The sequence below is a fragment of the Nomascus leucogenys genome, chromosome 11, assembly GCF_006542625.1.
Source record: "Nomascus leucogenys isolate Asia chromosome 11, Asia_NLE_v1, whole genome shotgun sequence".
Taxonomy (NCBI): Eukaryota; Metazoa; Chordata; class Mammalia; order Primates; family Hylobatidae; genus Nomascus; species Nomascus leucogenys.
This window is the reverse complement of record NC_044391.1, coordinates 101,112,110-101,134,388: the sequence shown is the minus strand read 5'-3', so window position 1 is coordinate 101,134,388 and position 22,279 is coordinate 101,112,110. Positions and strand designations below refer to the sequence as shown.

Sequence of the window (22,279 nt, the reverse complement as noted above, 5' to 3'; positions counted from 1 at the left end):
AAAGATAATTTATCTTTTTAAATAGCTGCATAATGTTTTGTTTACTGGGTTATCATAATGTATATGATATGTTACCTATTTATAAACAGGTATGTTTCTTCTAGTTTTTATAACTCTAAATAAGATTAGGATAAACATATCCTTGTACATGGAAATATTTGTACATTTCTAATTTTATCACTAATAGAAATAACTAGCAGTGAAATTAGTGATAGAATGCCATATGCATTTAGAAGTTTGGTTCCATCAGCAAACTGCCCTCCAAAAACACTGTCATACTTTTTAATCTTTGCCAATCTGATAGACAAAAATTGATAACTCGTTTTTATTTCTATTTCTTTCATTATAAATGAAGTTAAAGAAAATTGAGTTTAGATACATGTGAACTTAACTGATCATCTCAGGAACCCTCTGGTTAACATATTAATTGGGCTGTGCTGTATCCAATGAATTTTTCATTTATAAGCTTGGAAACATTGCCTCTTTGAACCTCTTTAGAAAAAAAATTATAGCAAGTTTCTCTTAAAAGAAACAGATAAGAATAATTTAAATACATCAGAACATACGGCTTCAGGCATCTTGTCATTTTTCTAAGATATTTATAATCTTGAAAAAAGTATTTGGGAAAAAGTCAAACTTTCCAATGTGGTTCTATCATTATAAATAATTGCGAAAAGCTATTTCAAAAGCAGACTGTGAAGAGATTAAAAGTCAGGAATCCTGGGCTCTCTGTTCCAAGTCTGCCCCCAACCAACTCAGTGACCTTATGAAATCGACTTCACCTCTGTGGTCCTCAGTTTCCTCCTTCAAAAAAATGGAATGGATTGAATAGATGTCCTTTGAGGGCTTTGCCGCCTGAGATGTGACGGTGATGATCTGCATTCTTAGGACAGTAGCTTTGCCAGGTCCATTATTGACACAGGTCCCAATCCTGGCACCAATTCAACTCTTGCCTTCTATCTTGAACACAACGATAGACACTCAGCTTAAATCTTGGTCAAATACAATGAATTCATTTTTTATTTGAAAAACATTTAATAATCTAGACAAGTTGGAGAAATGTATCATTTATTTCTGTATGCGAGTGGGTTTGTGTATGTGTGTGCGTGTTTTAATTTATTCATTTCTTAAACATTTCTTAGGTATGTACTGTCTTATAGGCTACTGCTGGAAATACAAGGCTGAACAGGACAAATATTTCCTTCCTCAAGGAACTCAATATCCAGTGGAGAAATGGACAAATAAGCAAACAGGGATTGTCTGAAAGAAAGCTGTGCTTGAATAGTACGGTTTCTTTCTCAAAATTTACATTTGTATGAGATGGCATTTTCCTTTACCTCCATGTTGCTACAGAGATAAAAATGATAAAGGTTTAAGCAAGCATAAAATGTCTTTAGAAAAAGCGCCAAATATTTGGACCTTTTTTAGGGTAAAATTATCCACTTTGAATGACAGATCCTAACATTTCCTCTTATTTTAACTGCTCAAATATGATTTCAACAACCAGGAATGCATGAGGCATATTTAAAGCCCAAACATGGTTACTTTGTCCTAGTAAGTTAGAGAAAGACCAGACATAGTACAGGCAAGGCTCAGGGGTAGTGCCAATCAATAAGAGACTCCTGTCGGTAGGCAAAGCACCATATTCACAGAGCACCACAAACTTCAGTTGTACTGACGCCAGTGGCCAGTTTCATGGATTCCAGCATGTGGGCAGAGGCTAGCATTGCCTAAGCCAGACTGGGTGATATTAGCATCCCAGGAAGTTGGAATTTTGCTACTAGGAAGTTATTCCATATATAACAGGAGTGCAGCTACTAATCTAGGATTAAGCTGAACTTTAAGCCTCTGGAAAGGAAGTTAGACACTGTCTAGAAAAAAGAGTAAGGTATACAAAGCAGTTGATAACAGAAAACAAAAATCAAAAGAGAAACACAGTTTTATGACTTAGTGCAGTTATTCTCAAACTTCTGCATGCATCAGAATCACCAGAACAGCTTGTTAAAGCTCATATTGCTAGACTCCCACATCTAGAATGTCTGATTCAGTCGGTTTGAGTGGGGCCGAAGAATTTGTTTTCAAAAAGGTTCCTAGGTGATATTGATGCTTCTGGTCCGGGAACCACACTTTGAAAAATACTTACAAAACAGACCAAGAGCTCGCTCAGGCTTGGCAACTCAGACATAAAAACCTTGTTTTCAAAATTGGGAATGTGAAAGGAAGGGGAATATGTGGAAGCCTGTGGTTTTAGCCCCAGCTATGTCCTGGTCTGATAAACAACAAGAGAACCAGAAAGAGCAAGATAGGTCCACGCAGGTCACCGGGACAGATTTAAAAAACGTGGATGGGGACAGAGTGACTGACACTGGAGATGTGATTGGTTTGGGAAAAGATGTCATGGAGTTGGTTATCCATGATCCCAGTTTTGGGGTGCAGGAAGAGGCAGGGGCAGGGGCATTAGGCAGGAACTGGTCTTAACGTCCGCAGGGACTCATAATCATCTTTCTGAACCAGGGGTGGTTGCTAAATGCAAACACGTGCCTGTTCTTTGTGTATACTTAAAGAGTAGTTCTATATCTAAATTCTGATCCAAACTATAAGGTTTGATCCTATGAAATGACCAATATTTAACAGCTTCTGACTTACCAAAAATAAAAATAAAAATGGCAACTTCACAAGATGCAACCTAATGCAATATGAACTGTAAAATAAATGTAATATAGAATATGAACTGAAAATAAATGCAGAATTCTTTATACTTAGCTCTCCTCTTTTGTCAAATAAATTTTAAATGAGGAATCAACTTTTAGGTTTTCTATATTTAGATTTAAATACTTTGAGGATTTTTCCATCACAGATTTTCCATCCTTGAAACCACTTGCACAGAACTGACTCTGATCTGCTGCCCCCTGCTGTCAGCTAGGGAAGCAACCTGATTTTTAACTGTTAAGGAGGCTAGAGCTAATCCTTTAAAAAAAAAATCAGGGTTTCTAAACATGTCACTTAGGATTATCCCTTGGTTTGGGTAATCCTTGCCAGTACTTTTCTCCATTAGAAGATTATTGAGACTTGATGGAATAAGTCATTATCATGTGAGCCCTACTGGCCTGACATGTTTCCCTTTTTGGATATAACTTAACAGAGTTAGAAAAGAAGAATAGAATTACAGCTGGACTCTCAGTAACTCACACTAATGACAGGGACAGCTGTTTGCAAATTTCAGTCATCAGACTAAGGAGAATGTATGGAAAGGTAATGGCATGGAGCGGCTTCAAGCCTGGATCTTGATGATTTTGCTGGAGTGAGTGAGGATTTAATTGCCTTCAGCAAAAACTGGGGCTTGTGCTCCAGTAGTTTTGTTCTTTATGTGATAAAATGGAATGAGTATAAGCCAACTCTAGGTCTTTGCCCTCAATTTTTCTCTGTCACATCAAAAGGGACTGCTGGGTTTTTATAAGAATCACTGAGTTTTAGATCTAACACAGAACTGTGCTGCCGGTGGTAACTGATGGTTGCTTGCAGGAAATGATGGAAAATGCTTAAAATTCAATCCAGAATCAGTTGGAGAGTTGAGATTGTAACTCAGATACACAACTGTTTAAATGCTGTCCCCTCCCTACCCACCATTTGTTGTCAATGGTTTTTAAAGGCCCCTCGACACGTTGTTTGAAGCTTAAGCTGGGACGGAAGGGTGTGTGTCCCCAAGAGGCCCTAGCACTGTCTCAGTCCCCACCCTCAGCCATTTGTAAATGGCTCTTTGTCTCCTAGAACCTCCTCCAAAAGGGATGGGTACAGGTGTTCCCAGTTGGATCACAGGCTGAAAATGTTGAGAATGGCTATTCTGAATTATGGTTGTAATTTAATCTGGCAAATACTATTGAGCTGCTCTCTGTAATAAAGTAGGCTCTGGTGATGCAGGAGCATATAAGCCCACCCAAAGGCTCACAATCTGGCTTCCTGTAAGTGCGTGCAAACTGGTTTTACTCAACTATTACTGAAGTAAAGAGAATTGTTGGCAAATGTTAAACAATATGTGAAAGAAACAGGCAGATAGTCCCTGGACCCACTGATCAACCTTAACATAAATAAAAGTGGGGAAACAAGACCTGTGCATTCGTATGCATTGCCTGAATTGGGATGTGCTGGAAGCTTAACATACAGAGTGACCTTGAAAGATTTAGTCCCAGAAATATATACTTCATTAATAATATTGTATGATCACATATTGAAATGATAATTTTTGATATATTAGGTTAAATAAATTATTACAATAAAAAGAAAATTATTGGCTAAAACTTCCCCCATTTAAACTGCAAACTAGTTTGCTAGTGACATGAGCGTTTGCTACAGTTTACACTATTTCTCATAAGATGAAAACCAAAATCTTTAACCTAGCTCGCAAGGTTACACAAACGATGGTGAAGGGCAGGTTTTGTTTGGTTTTGTTTTTTTTAATGTCCAATTCCTTGCAGATTGATGATTTTATAAAGACAATAACCATTTTTCAAATAAATGAAATGAAAAAGTCACACAAAATGCAAGCCCAATTTTGTTATTAGTTTAACAAACATAAAATTACTTTGTGAAATGGCTACAAAAATTTCTACAATGTAGACTTCCAATTTTTATACTTGCCTCATCCCCAGTAGGGTAGCAAACAGTTCACAGTCCACATACCACTCTTTGAGTGACACAGGTTAGCCCCTGCCTACCTCTCCCTATCACTCTCTGCAGGCAGCCACACTGGCCTGTTTCCCTTCTTAGAACATGCCACTCCCCTTACACTGGCAGGACTCCCAACCCCTCTGTGCCTAGTTTATCAGAACCATCTTTCAGATCTCAAGCCACAAGCCTCTGTCTTTACCCTGACAGCCTAGACTTAGTCAGGGTCCCTGTCTGTGCTCCATTGTACCATGTGTCTCTCTTTATCACACGTTTCACCATTTAGAAGAACCTGATTCCTTCACTAAGCTGTAAGTTTACAGCGATGGCATCGGTCTTGTTCACCAATGATCTCAAATGCCTAGGACATGCTACATGCTCAGTAAATACTTGTTTAATTAATAGATAATTAAAATATAATTTGAGCTCACAAAATTCAAACTTTCATTTTGTAACTGAGAAAACTAACCTACAGAGAATTTAAGCAATTTGCTTAAAATTTCCAAGGACATATATATTCAAAACTAAGACCCAGATCTGCCTAAGTCCACACCATTACTTTTTTCCTGAATACACTAAAATGGGGCATTACCCAGAAATCATAAAAATTGTTTTGGATGGTGACCATTTCTATGAGTTGAAGCCATTTCCAAAATTACCCAGAAAGTTTACACAGTTAAACAATATTTTATTTTGTATCTACTCATTCATTTCACAGATGTTTGTTGAACACCTACCATTTGACAGGCATTACTCTAAATGTTATGAATGTGGCAGTTGTGGAGAAAGCCCAGAGTTTCCTGAACAGCCTCATTCTAGTTGGAGAGACAACAGCAAACATAGAAAAATACCCATAATTGGCGATAAGTCCTTTGCACAGAATTAGCACGAGATAAAGGGATGGAGGGACTTTGAACAGAATTAGCACAAGATAAAGTGAAGGAGGGCCTATTTTGGATGATGGAATCAGGAGGCCCGTCTGAGGAGGTGATGCTTGAATTGAGACCTGAATACGAAAAGGGGCTGAGGAATTCTGGTGGAAGGCAGAAGGGACAGCAACTGCAAAGCTGTGAGGTGGGAACAAGCTTTAGTAAGTTCCAAGAACAGCAAGTGTGGCTGGGCAGGAGGAGGTTCTGACTCCAGGATGAACGAGAAAGTAGGATCCAATCTTGGCTGGCTGGTCTGAGGGCACTGATGTAAGCGGATTTGCCTTTTCCTCTGGTTGTTAAGGAGAGCACTGTGGGGTCAGATGGAAACAGGCCAGCAGCAAGAGGACCAGTTCAGGAGTCCAGGTGAGAGATGAGGGCAGGATAGCAGCAGTGATGGTGGTGAGAAGTGGTCGCACTCAAGATGTATTGACTCTGCTGATGGATTGGATATTGCAGGTGAGGAAAAAAGAGAACTTGGGATAATTGCCAGGCTTTTTGACTTGAGCAACTGAGTGAATATTAATGCCAAAAACAGAAATATTGGAAGACTCAGGAGAAACATTTGGAGGGGGAAGATTGGTTTTAAATCAAGAGTAAAGCCATGTGTGGAGTAAATAGCACACAGAGTAGACCACAGAGAGAAAACAGTCTTCAATATGGTCCATCAGAAACCTTGTGATGCTGACATTTTCTCTAATAATCTTACCTGTGCTTGTATGTTGTGGTATATTAAGTATATGAATAAGAAGATTTGGGCAGAGTATTAGATAGAATAATTAAATCAAGTAATTGAAACATTAATACTGGCATCGAAAATTGGTATCATTTTTGTTTGTTTTGCCTAATGTCAAGTTAATTTTCCTAAATTTAGAGATAGCGAGTTAAAACTGTTCCTTCATAATATATAGCACTATTTACAAAATTATTTATTACAGCAATGATTCCATGTCAAAATAGGAAAAATATAAATTGTCATCAATAAAGTAAATATATTCTTATAACTGAATATTATTATGCAGATATAACAAAAATAAATTCTTTATGCACTGATGCAGGAAAATCTTTAAGATGTATCCAGTAATAAAGGCAAAGTATACAATAATTGGTACAGTATGTTACTTCTTGTCATTAGAAGGATAGGATAATAAAAATATGTGTAGTATCTGTGTTCACTTGCATGGACATAAAGAAACTCTGGAAGGACACATAAAAAAACTAACCACAGTGTTTATGGACAGGCCATGATGGACGGGTGAGCTAGGCAGATGGGGAGTAGGGGCGTGAGGAAGATTTTCTACTGGATGCCTTTTAAAAATTTTTGAATGCTATCAATGTAACACCTATTCAAAAAATTAAATTAAGAAAAATAACATTAGGCAGAGTTTAAAGAATGACCAGAATTATTATTGAAAACACACTTTGCTGCCAATAGAAACTTTTTAAGCAAGGCACTTCCACTGGGCTCTGAGCAACCTCCCTGGGAAAGGGAAGATGAGTTTCTAATGTGAACTCTTTCCTCCTTAGGACTTGCTAATTCTTACCTCTCAGATTCTGCACACAGCCTTCCAACTTGGGTAAGAAAGAGAGCTGAAATGTCTAGAATCTAAGATGAAAGTGATAAATAAATAATCTTATTATATTTGCTTGATTGCTTTCTTCTTTGCCAGGTTAAGTGCTTTGCAGTACTTTTTTAAAATTCATTTACTCAAAAAAATTATCTCTTATGTGCAACATACTGCTCTATACCCTAAAATATAAAAATTAATGTAATTTCTGTTGACACTGTTAATACACTTAAGGTATAAGGAGGCAAGGAAATGCCGTCCTTTTAGCAGGTAAGTGTATTTCCATGGTCCTAAGAGATTATTAGGATCATGGAAATGCAGGTAAGTATATTTCCATGGTCCTGGCCTGAAATGGCTCAGGGCTTAATAAGAACAGCACATTCAATTTGCCAATTTAGGAGGTGAAATCCACTTGCTTCCATTGCCTTTCTGGGTCATGATAAGGATCAAATTTCACTTTTGGAAAAGACAGCTTGTCTCTCTTCTTACCGTGAGTGTTTACCGTGGTAAGAGTATGAATTAAATTATTTCAGCTTTGCGTTTAGGTTTAAAAACATGCTTTCACTCGTTTATTCATTCCAAAAACATCAATCCTCTCCCAGGGACTCGACATTGATGATAGGAGAGAGGGAGATATGAAGATGACTCTGCTTTGGACCCCGTCCCAAGAAGGTGGCATCTAGCTGGGGAGTAATGGCATGCCCATAAATAACTGCAGTACATGGCAGAGATGATCAGTGTCTTAGGAAAGGTTCAGATAAAGAGCCCTAAGGAGACAGGTATCAGCTGAGCTAGCAAAGCAGCAAAATCTCATCTCAAGTCCCAGGCAAAGGTCACAGAAGTGGTCTAGGTCAAACCTGTCCCCGATATTGAAGACTGAAAACCTAGTCTGAGAGCGGCTTTTCAACCCAGTGTTCCCAGTGTGGCAGCTGAAGGGTATCTCTTGATTATATATCTTAGTTTTGAGGTTTTTCTAAGTCTTTGAAGTACATTGCTCACTCTGATGCCTGAGTAGGTTTTGACATTCACTGCCGACGTAAACATGATTTCACCTTATTAGAAATAAATTTAGTTCCGTTTTTTCCTGCAAGCAAACAAGGTCAATAACTCCCATTAGTCCAGTCACATAGATGAAAGGCAGCTAAAACTTCATTAAAAATAACTGCTAATACTTTTTAAACACTTACTGTGCTTACTTTATAAGCATTGCTTCATCTAGTTCTTATGTCAGACTTAGAAGTTAGACAGTTATTACTCTGCTCATATTACAGATGAGAAAATAGAGACATAAAGAAATTATCTATAGTCATACTGCTACTAAGTGGGAGAGCTAGGAGTTCAATTTTGATCTGTGTGATTTCAAAACCATGATCTTAAGCCTTATGCCCGTGATTTTCAAACGTTAGCCTGCATAGAATCACTTGAAGGGGTTATTGAAACACAGCTTGATAGCTTCACCCCCAGTTTCTAATTTAATGGTTTGAGAGTGGGCTACAAGAATTTGCATTTCTAACAAGTTCCCCTATGATGCTGATGCTGAGGCTGCTGATGCAGGTGCTGCACTTTGAGAAACGCTGCACTCTGCTACACTTCTACCAATGGTAATTTCCCCAGTGTTCTTTGGAGGAACTTGAACCCAATCTCACTGGATAAATATTTATGCCAATGCTCCCTTTTTTGGAATAATCAAGAATTCACTTGAGGGTTTTTTGTTTTTTTTTTTTTGAGACGGAGTCTCGCTCTGTTGCCCAGGCTGGAGTGCAGTGGCACAATCTCGACTCACTGCAAGATCCGCCTCCCAGGTTCACACCATTCTCCCGCCTCAGCCTCGCGAGTAACTGGGACTACAGGCGCCCACCACCACGCCCGACTAATTTTTTTGTATTTTTAGTAGAGACAGGTTTTCACCGTGTTAGCCAGGATGGTCTTGATCTCCTGACCTTGTGATTCGCCCGCCTCAGCCTCCCAAAGTGCTGGGATTACAGGCGTGAGCCACTGCATCTGGCCCACTTGAGGTTTTTGAACAGACTGACTCACAGAGAATTTAAAGCAAATATCCAAAATATTAAAATTACCAATTTAATAATTCATTTTCTGTGAAATGAATATGAAATTCTTTTTTGTGAAGGGCAAGGCTGATCTTTCTACATGAATTATGAAGATTTTTAAATTAGTTGAATAACATTCTGATCACAGCTTATAATAGTTTCAGTGAATATTTTGTTCTTCAAACAGACATATGATATGAGAATTAAGAAAAGGGCTGGGCACGGTGGCTCACGGCTGTAATCCCAGCACTTTGGGAGGCCGAAGTGGGCAGATCACTTGAGACCAGGAGTTCGAGACCAGCCTGGTCAACATGGTGAGACCCTGTCTCTACTAAAAATACAAAAAAGTAGCCAGCCAGGCATGGTGGCCCGTGCCTGTAATCCCAGCTACTGGGGAGGCTGAGGTGGGAGAATCGCTTGAACTCAGGAGGCAGAGGTTGTGGTGAGCCAAGACCGTGCCCCTGCACTCCAGCCTGGGCAACAGAGCAAGACGCCTTCTAAAAAAAAAAAAAAAGAAAGAAAAGGAAGCACTCAAATTCTAAAAGCAGCACTGGACAATCAGGAGAAAGCTATCTTCCTGGCACATTTAAATAAAGGAAGAGGTGTTTATCTTACATCCTGCTGTTGTCTCTTCCCGTAGCATCTTGTGCTTTCTCCTTAATGGCATTTACCATGCTTGAAATTATTTGTGTAATATCTCTCATCTCTTCCAAATCCTAAACTCCACAAGGATTACATCTGTCTGTCTCGTTTGCCACATTCCCCCAGCCTGGGACAGTGCTTGGCAATATTTGTTGACTGGCTGATTTACTGCTCCGTGATCCATAATCTTACAAGCAACAAATCATAATCCCAGCAGTTACAAGTCGGTCTAGTGAGCTCCAGAGAGAACTTTTTACAGAATATACATTATGTGTTGGGGGTGGGGGGTGAGGAGAGGAGAGATAATTATGTGAATGCAATACGTTTTTGTGCCCCATTCGTAAGCCTTTTCTGAAGCACATCTCTGAGATGCCTTATTCCTGTTAAATGATTTCTGGGCTGGAATATAAAGAAAACACACATTGCTTGAGAGAAACTAGTTTAATGAGGCAAAAAATAAAAACATCTTATGATTCCAATCCAGCTGTGTGGATATTTCCTGCCAAAAGGTGTAGGAGTTGGAGTAGTAGGGGATGCACATGAATGCAAATGCAAATGAATGTCTAGAGGCCCAGATGGACTGCAGGCTATATCAGGACGATCCAGTGTCTGTGTTCTTATTGTCATGCTCCAGATGACACAGTAGCTGTCCCTACCATTGTACACCAAGAGAGAGGATGCTGACTGAGTCATCTGTCTCAGATTCTTAGATAATATATGTCTGTCTTCACTTTCATAGCTCTTGTGATGATACTTGGTAGGTTGCAAAGTACTGGAAGAATAGTCGTAAAGATCAAGAGGTTAGACATGAAAAACTTCAGACGAACTCCAAGCAAATAATTGAACAGAATACATTTGTGATTTAGTTCAAATGTGAATTGCCAGCATTAGAAAGATAGGAACTACTTGCGCAGACTGATTCTTTACGGAAAAGCCTTCATTCTGCGAGTTCCTTAAGCACCTGTTTGATTTACATGATGATGTTTGTTGTGTTGTGCTCTAGTGTGATGTGCTATTGGCTAATGTGGAAAGAGATACTTTTGGCTGATATGATGCTTTTGGCTTACTGTCTTTCCACATACCCAATAGCATCACACTAGAGTCCTAAAAAATCCTATTTATTACCATGCCTCTCTTAAAGGTATTTTTAGGACTTCATCCATTATGTTACCAAGTACCACCTTTTAGGGTACAATTTCCTAGGAGATTGATTTCTGGAAGAGCTGTATGTGTCTTGAGCAACTGGTTTGCTTCCTATCTTAAGAAAACCGAAAAACTGTGTAATTGATTAGGGTTCAGTGTCCCTAGTTAGTAGTAAGGGGCTTAGGAAAATGGGACTTCATTGTTTTCTCCTTTGATTTTATACTGTGTAAAAAATACTGTGTATATATTATACTGTGTATACACTGTGTTTTCTTTTTCTATTTTATTAATTTTTAAAGTTAACTTATATCCATTATGTAGCAAGGTACAAATAAATTCATTCAAAAATACTTTCCAAGAATTTATTAAGTGCCAAGGACTCTTTTAGATGATGGAGATTCCATATTGAACAAATTTAATATGGCTCCTGTACTTATGTAGCTTAAGTTTGTAAAGACGTGAAAAGTTTATTAAGGCATGTCTTGAGAATAGATATGTATTCTCCCAGTGATCTTGGGAATATAGTTTAACCTCTCTGAACAGATCTCCTTTTTCTAAAATAGAACAGGATAATACCTTTATTTTGTAAGATTTTTGCGAGGAGATCAAACACATAAGGTACACCTGTTAACCTGTTATATAACAGGTTATCTGTTAATGCCTACCCCTTTTCCCACTTAATAACATAAAATTTTTTTTCAAATGCTTCTGATTTAAACTGTGCATCACAAAAATAGATGTTTCAGATCCTCACTTAAAGCTGAGGGATGGATGCTTACACACAAATTTGATTTTATAAAAGGCCCAACCCAACTCAATCAAGAAGAAATTGAGAAGGGAAAGAAAGAAACTTGAGTAAATTTCCCTCTAAAAAGAGCAGGATGAAGAAAGGAGAAACCACCTGGAGGGGAGTACGCTGGCTCTGGCTGGGAAGAGAGATGACAGACAGACATAACGGAGGTTCCACTCAGATCAGAACTGTGAGGCTCCCTTTTTCCACTCTATTTGGTTTTGCCTCCAGAGAATAAATGTGAGAGCAGGGAACCTGAAGGAACACCTCCTTCTTCTCGTTTTTCTAATGGACATTTTGCCAGGTGTCTCTCTACAGAGTTAAGAAAGGCAAGCACTTCTAAACTTAACTACTATCTTTAAAAAGTTGGCCAAGCGCAGTGGCTCATGCCTGTAATCTCAACATTTTGGGAGTCTGAGGTAGGTGCATCACTTGAAGTCAGAAGTTCGAGACCAGCCTGGCCAACATGGTGAAACCCCGTCTCTACTAAAAATACAAAAATTAGCTGAGCATGGTGTCACACACCTATAATCCCAGCTACTCAGAAGGCTGAGGCAGTAGAATCGCTTGAACCCGCGAGGCAGAGGTTGCAGTGAGCTGAGATCGTGCCACTGCACTCCAGCCTGGGTGACAGACCAAGACTTCATCTCAGAAAAAAAGTTACTTGTTTTTATTTGTTCTGGGTTTTTCTCTTCTTACCTCAAAGATAGAGTTGAGTGTGGAAGTGCCTGCTTGTATGTCCAGATCATGACCACCTACTCAAGGCACATCGACTGCTGACCCAATGGCAGCCTAACCTATTTGCAGACAAATTACTCAAGAGGGGAAAAAAAAATTCTACTAAACTCTGACCCTGCATTCCTAAGCAGAATGGAGCCAGAGTTCCATCAAGTGTGACTCAGCGATGCCTGTGAAAGAGCCCCTAATCATTTGCCAAAATGCAAGACCGAGCCCCTAACAAGGAGTAAGTCTGGGAAAGGTTTTCACAAGCCTAAAAATGATTTCTATTTAGCTCGTATATACTTATCAAGTACCTAGAGAGAGGCAGCTTGCTGTGGTAGTGGGAAGATCTCCAGCTTCAAAGTTAAGCAAACGCAGATTCAAATCCCACCGCTGCCACTTTAACTTAAGTATTATTAAAGGAAGTATTAGAACCTACTTTGCCGGACTGTTTCAACGATTCTATTTGATCTCCCACATAAAGAGTTTGGCAGTGTCTTGTTACTTCCCTGACCTTGCTTTTCCATTTCACTGGTAACCAATGTACACAAAAAATCCAGGATGTACAGATGTGAAGCCACTAGAGCATAGAATGAGATAGTACTTGACGAAGCCCTAGAATCTGTGGAATGTTCTTCCAAATCCACAGCTGTCCTTAAGCTGGCCTGAGATATACAGTACATTGGAGAATTGAGTAGAACTTGAGGACTCTGAAAAAAATCTCATATGTTTTCATTCCATAAGAACCCTTTTCTTTTATTCTCTGCTGTCTGTGGATGTGTCACAGGAGTATCCACAAATACACACCAATTGTAGCATAGCACTTATACCATTGAAAATTCATGATATTTGCTGTCTTGCCCAAGATAAGGGAGAGATGAAGGAGAAAGAAGGAAAAAAGAAAGAAGAAGAAATTAATGATTCTCAAATGCCCACAATATTAACTTCCTGCACTGGGTTCTTTGGCTACAGCACTGTGAAATGGGTGTCATTATTCCCATTTTAACAGATGAGAACAGAGAAGCTCAGAAAGGCAACCTTGCCACACCCTTCTAAGTGGGAGTACTAGGACTGAAACTTAGGCTTTTTGCCCCCTTGGTCCAGAGAGTGGTAGAAAGGGAGTCTTACGAATGAGCCACTTCAGTGACACTTTAAAAAGCTACTGCACCACAATGTCTTCAAGAACTTTAACATAAAGCTATCACAGTGCCTTCTAGAAGAAAGAGCATAAATTTGAAGGTCAAACGTAGCTATCCCCAAATCCTGGATTTTACCATACCCACCAAATGTTTGACCTGTATAAAAATATGAACGTATCCAGATTTTGCTACTTGGAATCCATATGATTTTGCCCAAGGAGAAAATAGATGACAGTGGAAATTGTGAAGTACCGCCAAGTAGAACCTAGCGATAGTAGAAGCTCATGGCTGACAACATGGGCCCAAATATGCACAAACTTGGCTTCTAATCCCAGCTCTAATGAGAGGCAATAAAACAGTAGTTAAAAGCACAGACCCTGAGGTCAGACCCTGGGCTCTGTCCCCACTCTGACAATTACTAGTTCTTCCCAGTTAACCTCTCTGTGTCTCAGTTTCTGCATCTTTAAAATGGTCATAATGAAAGCATATACCTCAAAGAGTTGTGATTTAGGTACAGTCATGCTCCACATAAAGACATTTCAGGCCGGGTGCGGGGGCTCATGCCTTTAATCCCAGCACTTTGGGAGGCCGAGGCAGGTGGATCACCTGAGGTCAGGAGTTCAAGACCAGTCTGACCAACATGGAGAAGCCCCGTCTCTACTAAAAATACAAAATTAGCCAAGAGTGGTGGTGCATACCTGTAATTCCAGCTACTCGGGAGACTCAGGCAGGAGAATCGCTTGAACCCAGGAGGCAGATGTTGCAGTGAGCCGAGATCACGCCATTGCACTCCAGCCTGGGCAACAAAAGCGAAACTCTATCTCAAAAAAAAAAAAAAAAAAAAGACGTTTCAGTCAACAACAGACCACAGATATGACAGTGGTCCCATGAGATTTTAATGGAACTGAAAAATTCCTATCTCCTAGTGACATCATAGCAGTGCTAACGTCATAGCTCAATGCATTACCCACTTGTCTGTGGTGATGCTGGTGAAGACAAACTACTGTGCTGCCAGATGTGCAAGTATAGCACATACAATTATGCACAGCACATAATACTTGATCATGATAATAAACAACTATGTTGCTGGTTTATATATTTACTTAACCATACATTTTATCACTATTTTAGAGTATACTCCTTCCGCTTATTACAAAAAAAAAAAAAAGTTAGTTGTAAAACAGCCTCAGGCAGGTCTGTCAGGAAGGATTCCTGAAGAAGATATTTTTATCATAGAAGATGACGGATCCATGCATGTTATTGTCCCAGAAGACTTTTCAGTGGGACAAGATGTAGAGGTGGAAGAGAGTGATACTGAAGATCCTGACCCTGTGTAGGCCTAGGTTAATGAATGTGTTTGTGTCTCAGTTTTTAACAAGATTTTTAAAAACAAAAAAAGAAAAAGAAAGAAATCTAAAAATAGAAAAAAAAACTTATAGAATAAGGATACACAGAAAATATATATTTTTTTACAGCCATACAATGTGTTTGTATTTTAAGCTAAGTGTTATTACAGAAGGATCAAAAAGGGTTTTTTTTTAGGTCGGGCATGGTGGTTCACTCCTGTAATCCCAGCACTTTGGGAGGCCAAGGCAGGTTGGATCACCTGAGGTCAGAAGTTCGAGACCAGCCTGGCCAACATGGTGAAATCCCATCTCAACTAAAAATACAAAAATTCACCAGGAGTGGTGGTGTGCACCTGTAATCCCAGCTGCTCAGAAGGCTGAGGTGGGAGAATCACTTGAACTTAGGAGGCAGAGGTTGCAGTGAGCCGAGATCATGTCACTGCACTCCAGCCTCGGTGACAGAATGAGACACTGTCTCAAACAAAAAGGGGGGGGGTTAATTTAAAAACTTATAAAATACAACAGTTACAGTAAGCTAAGCTTAATTTAATTATTGAGGAAAGAAAAATTTTTAAAATAAATTTAGTGTAGCCTAAGGGTACAGTGTTTATAAAGTCTACAGTAGTATACAGTAATGTTTCAGGCCTTCAGACTCATTGACTCATCCAGAGCAGCTTCAATCCTGCAAGTTTCATTCATGGTAAGTACCCTATATTGGTGTACCATTTTTTTATTTTTTATATTATATTTTTACTGCACATTTTCTACATTTAGATATGTTTGGATACACAAATGCTTAACCATTGTGTTATAATTGCATACAGTATTCAGTACAGTTACATGCTATATGAGTTTGGAATCTAAGAGCAATAGGTTATACCATATAGTTTAGATGTATATGAGGCTATATCATCTGGGTTTTGGTAAGTACACTCTGTAGCGTCCACACAACAATCAAATTGTTTAATAGTGCTTTTCTCAAACTGTATCCCTGTCATAAAGCAATGCATGACTGTACTATCAAAATATATATGTATGAAATATGTAGCACAACACCTGGTATATTTTAGATGCTTGATAAGTGATTATTACTACTACTACCATTACTACTAATGCTGCTATTACTAGGCTACTGGCTTTGATTTAAGTTATTCTCTCTGAGCTTCAAGTATCTCTTTTGTGAAATGAGATACTTCAAAGAGGTGTTTGTGAGATTCAACTGGAAACTTTATAACACGCTGAATACTATTTTGGTAGTTATTTTTATTAACTGGATGCTCTGATGCCCATCTCTTCTTTGGACTATCACACTCTTCAAATAAGTTTGCAGTTCTGAGTAGTTTCTTTAGAAGCAGAAATTGTTATATTCACTGTCACACACCAAATAAAGAAGTGCTCTATTCCTGGAGGCTTCAAAGTAGAGAATGCATCTCATACACAGCCATCTTCTCCAGGGGTGACCTTTATAAACACCCTCCCTGTGCCTCCTTTATTCTCAGATTGTTCAGGAAATTGTTTAATTCAGAACGTCAGAAAATGCTCTGTACCTTCCTCCAGGCAGAACACATAAGCACTCTATTTTCACATAATACATCGCTACAAATTTCAACTTTTTCCAGTAATCTTCAAAAATTGAGTGACTTTTCTGCACATCTCTCATCACTAAGGTAATTTGTGATGGTTTCAATATCACTGAACACGAATGTACTAGTTCTTCCTTAAGGCATCTTTGATTAAGGTTATAGTTTCTTCTCTTTTATGTTATTTAATCTCTATGCCAGGTAGGTCTCCCCAAATCTTCAGATCCAGACAAGATTGACTCAAAGCACTACTGCACTGTAAAATTCAAAACCTCTCATCCCAGCACTGCGTCACAAGATTTCTATGGATTCTGGGGATGCTAACTTCTCTGGTTCTGAGCTCCTGCTTCTGCTATATCAAAGTTTTTTGTGGATTTTTAAAAAAATCATTCAACAAATATTTGAGTACCTACTCTGTGTCAGGTGCTTTTCTTGGCTTTATACGTATGACACTGAGCAAAGCATACAAAGAAATCACTTCCTTGTCTTCTTATTCCACACCTTGTCAATCTGAGTGCAAAACTTGGCTCCATTCTCAATCACAAGCAAAAAGGCTGCATCTTATACAGGGTGTTTAAATTAAATTATTTCATTTAATTAGATAATGTAGAGGATTTTTTTAGCCAATCTTCTTTCTTTCCTTTCTCCCTGTCTAAACTGCTACTATATTTTAATTTAAAGTAAATATGATTTTCACTATCACTACAAAGGCTTTGCAGAAATTATAAAACTGTCCCATGGCTGAGCCATAAACTCATAACAACCTTTCTTTTGGCTACAGAGATCCAAAGTTTTGAAATTATCACTGAGGAGAACTCCTTTAAATTCTTAGCCAGGAGCCATCACCATCCCTTGTCTTTGCCTCGGATGTTGGTGGAGAGGTTTGGGAAGGAGATGGTTTTATCCTTCTGTAACCTGACTTTGGAAGAAACCTCAAAGAGTCTTAGGCAGATATATCACCTATCAGTCCATTCATGCCTTCATTCATCCATCCAGCAAGCCTTCATTTAACACCTTTGTGCCCACATGACTGTTTGTGGCAACACAAAACAGAATGAGAACCAATATTCAACTTTAAGAAAATCACAGTGTAGACTTCCATTAAAAAAAAGTGGTGATTGTGCTGAATCTAGAAGAATAAATGGAATTCACCAGGTAAAGATGACGAGAAGGGAATTCCAAGTGAAGGCAACAGCCTCTGCAGACAGAGCACAGTAACTTGGACCTCTACAGACTTAATGTGTAATGGTGAGTAGTGTAGTATAGCTGGCTAGTGTAGTGCTGTCGGGGAGGAAGTGATGGAAGAAGAGCCTGCACATCAAAGCAGAGAAAAGGGCTCCAAGAGTCCCTTTCCTCAAGAACATTCCATGATGCCAGGCAACTCTAACAGTTTGGACTATCCCCTGTGGAACTTTGGCACCCTGTAATAAGACTGACATTCTAAGAGCCATGTTTGCACCTAAAGAGATGTCTGCTATCTAGAACATCAATCTCTGTTAGTCAAAGAAAAATTCAGTTGGTGTATTTTTATCAGTCCTTGCTCTTGCCTGTGCAGTCACAAATATCATATACAGAGAAATCATATTTATAAAAGATCCTAGAGTTCTAAAGTATATAATTTATGGCTCATTTTAGAAAAGGAGAAAGAGATAAAAATGATAACGTGATATTATATAACTTAAAAATAAAATCATCAACATTCACAGACTCTAAGCTGAAAAAAATTAATAAAATTCTACGATACTAATTAAAAGAGTCCTAGCTAGACAATGAATTCTGTAATACACGAATCCAAGTTAAGTTCTTGCAAAAACTGTCAGTCACTTTCTTTGCTTACTGTAACATAGTTTTTGGTTTATTCTTGTAGCAAAAACCACTATGATATTAAAATACCCAAATGCAAGAAATACATTTCTATTTCCAATTAAATATTCTCTAAGAAAATAAGCAACTTTTAATGAGGAAAAATGCAAACATCTTTATTTTCACTTTTCAAAGAAAAGCTCAAACTCTAAGCCTACTGAGCAAATTGTTTTAAGTTCTTGAGAAAAAAAGAAAAAACATGTCTGCAATTTTTAAATCTTGATGACTTAAATATAAAAAGCCCTACAACAGATTAGGTTAAGTTTTTACTGAAACTTAAAAATCTCTTAAAATAATTTGCGATAAGATCTTTAAAGAAGTTTATTATAAATGGAAACAAAACCAGAAAATGTGTCTATGTTTTTATACCATTGAATAAATTACCCATAGACATATAATTTATACCTAAAGTAACTGTGATGGCCTAAGGAAAAGTAAGCCTTTGAAATAACTTCCTTCCATGACCTTGGTGGCAACATTTTGAGAAAATCAGCCATTAAGTATAAGAAATTTAAAACAAGTCTCTGTGTTTTGAAGTCTAGCAGAAGAAATACCATACAATTTTGATTAATGAGAATACTCAAATGCATCTCGCTATTCTAATTAGCTGAAAATTTTCATCACCTCAAGACTGACTAAAGGGAACAAAACACCTTTTCTTACTAGCAAGTCTTTCTAACATGTGTGAATACTTCATTCTACATTACTAAGTACAATATGCTAAACCTAATTTTTTCTTTGAAGGATGAAGATATGACAGGCCTGAGGGCTGTTACCCACTTATCTTTCCTTAACGGATGGTTCCTTAGATATAGCTGTCAGAGTTGGGGCTGAATATATATTGACTGTGGACCATAACCTGGAATCTTTAGAATCCTTTAAACGAGCTGGTTTGCTTGGCATTTTTTTCCTAAACATGAAATTTTTTGGAAAAATAATTGAGAATGCTGGTTAATCAGGTTTTTGTCTTATTGCACTTAAACAGGTTATATGTGACTAAAAGAAAATATTGTGATATTGTTAATAGGTGAGTGGAGATTCGAGCAATTCTAAATTTTCAAACATAAATTCTAATAGGCTAAAACCATTCTGAGCTTTCTTCAATTCAGTGTTTATAGGAATAGCTTCAGTGGAGGACCTGAAACCTCTTCTACTTTCTGAGAACCTTTTAAAAGTTTAATTTAAATAAATAGCATATGCTTATGTAAGAATAACTAGGATCTTAAAATTAAAGGATTAATTTTTTGTATATATAACATCTACCTAGAATTAGTATCAATTTCAACCTGTCTCATAAACTATCAGTATCATGTAATTGCTTTTGTCTTTGGACCTAAAAGGCCATAATTCATTATTTAGCAGATTGAACTGAGTTCAGGCCAAATCACTTTAAAATGTTAATTTAGTCTTTTTTGATATATATCTGAGAGTTAGAAAGAAGAAAATGTAGGGGTTAGTGGGGGTCCATTTATAGCAGATTGAGGAAAACTTTTAAGCAACTTGAAACCAATATTATCAAATTACTCTTCTATTAATAATGGCTTGAGACACAGGATATGGGCATATTTCCAGTATAGGAGATAGAGAGATACAGGCAATCATGTTTCATGGCCAATAAAGAGTAGAAATGATCCAATACCTTTATGAACTAAATGGTCCACCAAAATGTTCTAGTCTTTCCAAATTGGAAACAAGACATGTGATGCCTATTTATAATTCATCAGACAAACCAGTGTACTAATTAGTAGAAATATATACTTTTGGAATTGCTTGAACTATTCCAGCAGTTTTAAAGTCTCCTATTTTGAATCCTTTCTTAGACTTTGAAAGTCGTAAGTCATCTTTTTTGTTGTGATTATGTAACTGTGGTTGGATAGATTTCCTAACATGGTTCTATACTTGTCAATCCTAGAGCACATAAAACAGTCTGTGAATTCATTAGCAATCTTACGGTACCTTGGAGTCTTGCAACTGCAACTATAGTGGGCCAGATCCAGACTTGCTTTGGATTTCTATTGTTAGGAGAAGTCCATTAACTTTTTCATTATAGTGTAGCATTATCAAGTTTCTGTTTCAAATTATAAATAGTCCTTTCAGATTCTATGGACTCCCAAATACACATGGAAAATAATTTACTCAGCTAATAGGATTTTGCTGATTTATAACATTATTAGAGCATATTGAATTCTTATTTTTACATATATTACCTAGTTTATCCTCACAAAAACTCTGCCATGTCAGTGAGGCAGTTATTAGTATCATTGGCACTCTCCAACTTAGAGAAAAAAAAAGATCTCTGCCCAAGATCACACAAGAAAGTATTATTGTTTCTGAGTCTCAAACTCTCTGTTTCCCCGCACCATGTCCCATGTTCTATCAACGGAAACCCCGCCTAACCTCAGCAAGCACACATATATAAAGCTATGTTGCCACGTCCCGCTGGGCTGGGGTATCCCTTGGCAGCTTGGAATCGATAAACAGAATAACACATGAGAAAAGGCAGGCACTTGACAACTGTTTTCTTCCCCTTCTGTTTTGTCAGTTAAAGCAAACCTCTAAGAACAGAACTATGGAATATAGATTGTGGGACTTGAGTCTAAGCACAGCCCAGACACTGGCTTCAAAACCACTGGAATTTTTCTGTCTGGAGTGCGCTACCTGGTTGTACTCCTTGGCTAGCCTCTCATCTTCATGAATGTCAATAAGTATGGTGGGGAAGAGAATTGAGAGGGTTTTTTTCTTTTAATAAGTACTTAAATGGTAGCTCCAAGAGCAAACTTCATACGTCTATTGACATTTATAAGAGGTGTTCTACACTTGAATCAGTACTGTGATTATAACCAGAAAGTTTGATAGAAAAGTAAAATGAACTTCTACATCATCTGCATACCAATAGAAAGGTGAATTATACATTTATGGTGATTAGAAAAAGGGAAACTGGCTTTATTAAAATATTCTGCCACTCCCAGGCTTCTAACTCATCTAAAGTCCCCCATGGATATCATCTAAGCTAATGTCTTCATTTATAAGCTGATACGAGTCAGGCTGTGTCTGACAGCAGAGACAAGGTGTAAGCCCTACCCAGAATATGCTACAGAGATATTGGCAAGAGCTTTCTTTAAATAAAATTTAAAAACTATCAGTGGTACATGATTATTTTCCAAATGTTCTTTTTTTAATTTGTTTTCTGTTTACATGCATATCAACTATGTATTTTGTCTAATGTCTATATTAACTAATAGAAGCTAATTACAGAAGCTAATATTAATAATAGAAGCTATATTAACTAATAGAAGCTATATAGAAGCTAACACTAATACATCTAAGTGTATATAATTTAATAAACTTTTAGCTGGAAACAAATAGCTTCCTTGGAGCATTCACATTTAGAAATCACAAGAAATTTGCTTTTTCACAAGAAAATTGTTTTCAAGCAGTTCAAAACTGTAATTTGAGGTCATATGACTAAAACCTCCATTTAGTGAGAGAAAGCACAGCTCTGCTGGCACTGAATGACCACTCTAGGCACAATCTTCATTTAAATTTATTTTGGGCAACTCTCCTTGACAATTAGGTCATGGCATGTTGTAGGAGGCCAAGGCTTCCAAATTTCTGGTTTTCAATACCTATGAAGTCCTTTTGAACAGACTAGAAACCACAAAAGGAATTAGCGAAGAAGGCTTAAAGTAACATTGCTAGTGAATTCTTTTTGGATTTTTCTAAACAGAGATGTAAGAGTAAGACCACTTTGTAGTCATTCATGGGTGGTTGTTCTATTACTGTTTAGTTTACTAGGGCTTCCATAACAAAGTACCACAGATCGGTGGCTTAAGCCATAGAAATTTATTTTAT

General features: G+C 37.8%; 1 protein-coding gene across 9 annotated transcripts in view; it reads left to right on the top strand.

The window, feature by feature from the left end:
* The window catches only part of PEX5L (peroxisomal biogenesis factor 5 like), a 242,060-nt gene that overhangs the window by 104,279 nt on the left and 115,502 nt on the right, over positions 1-22,279 (top strand). The window lies entirely within an intron of this gene.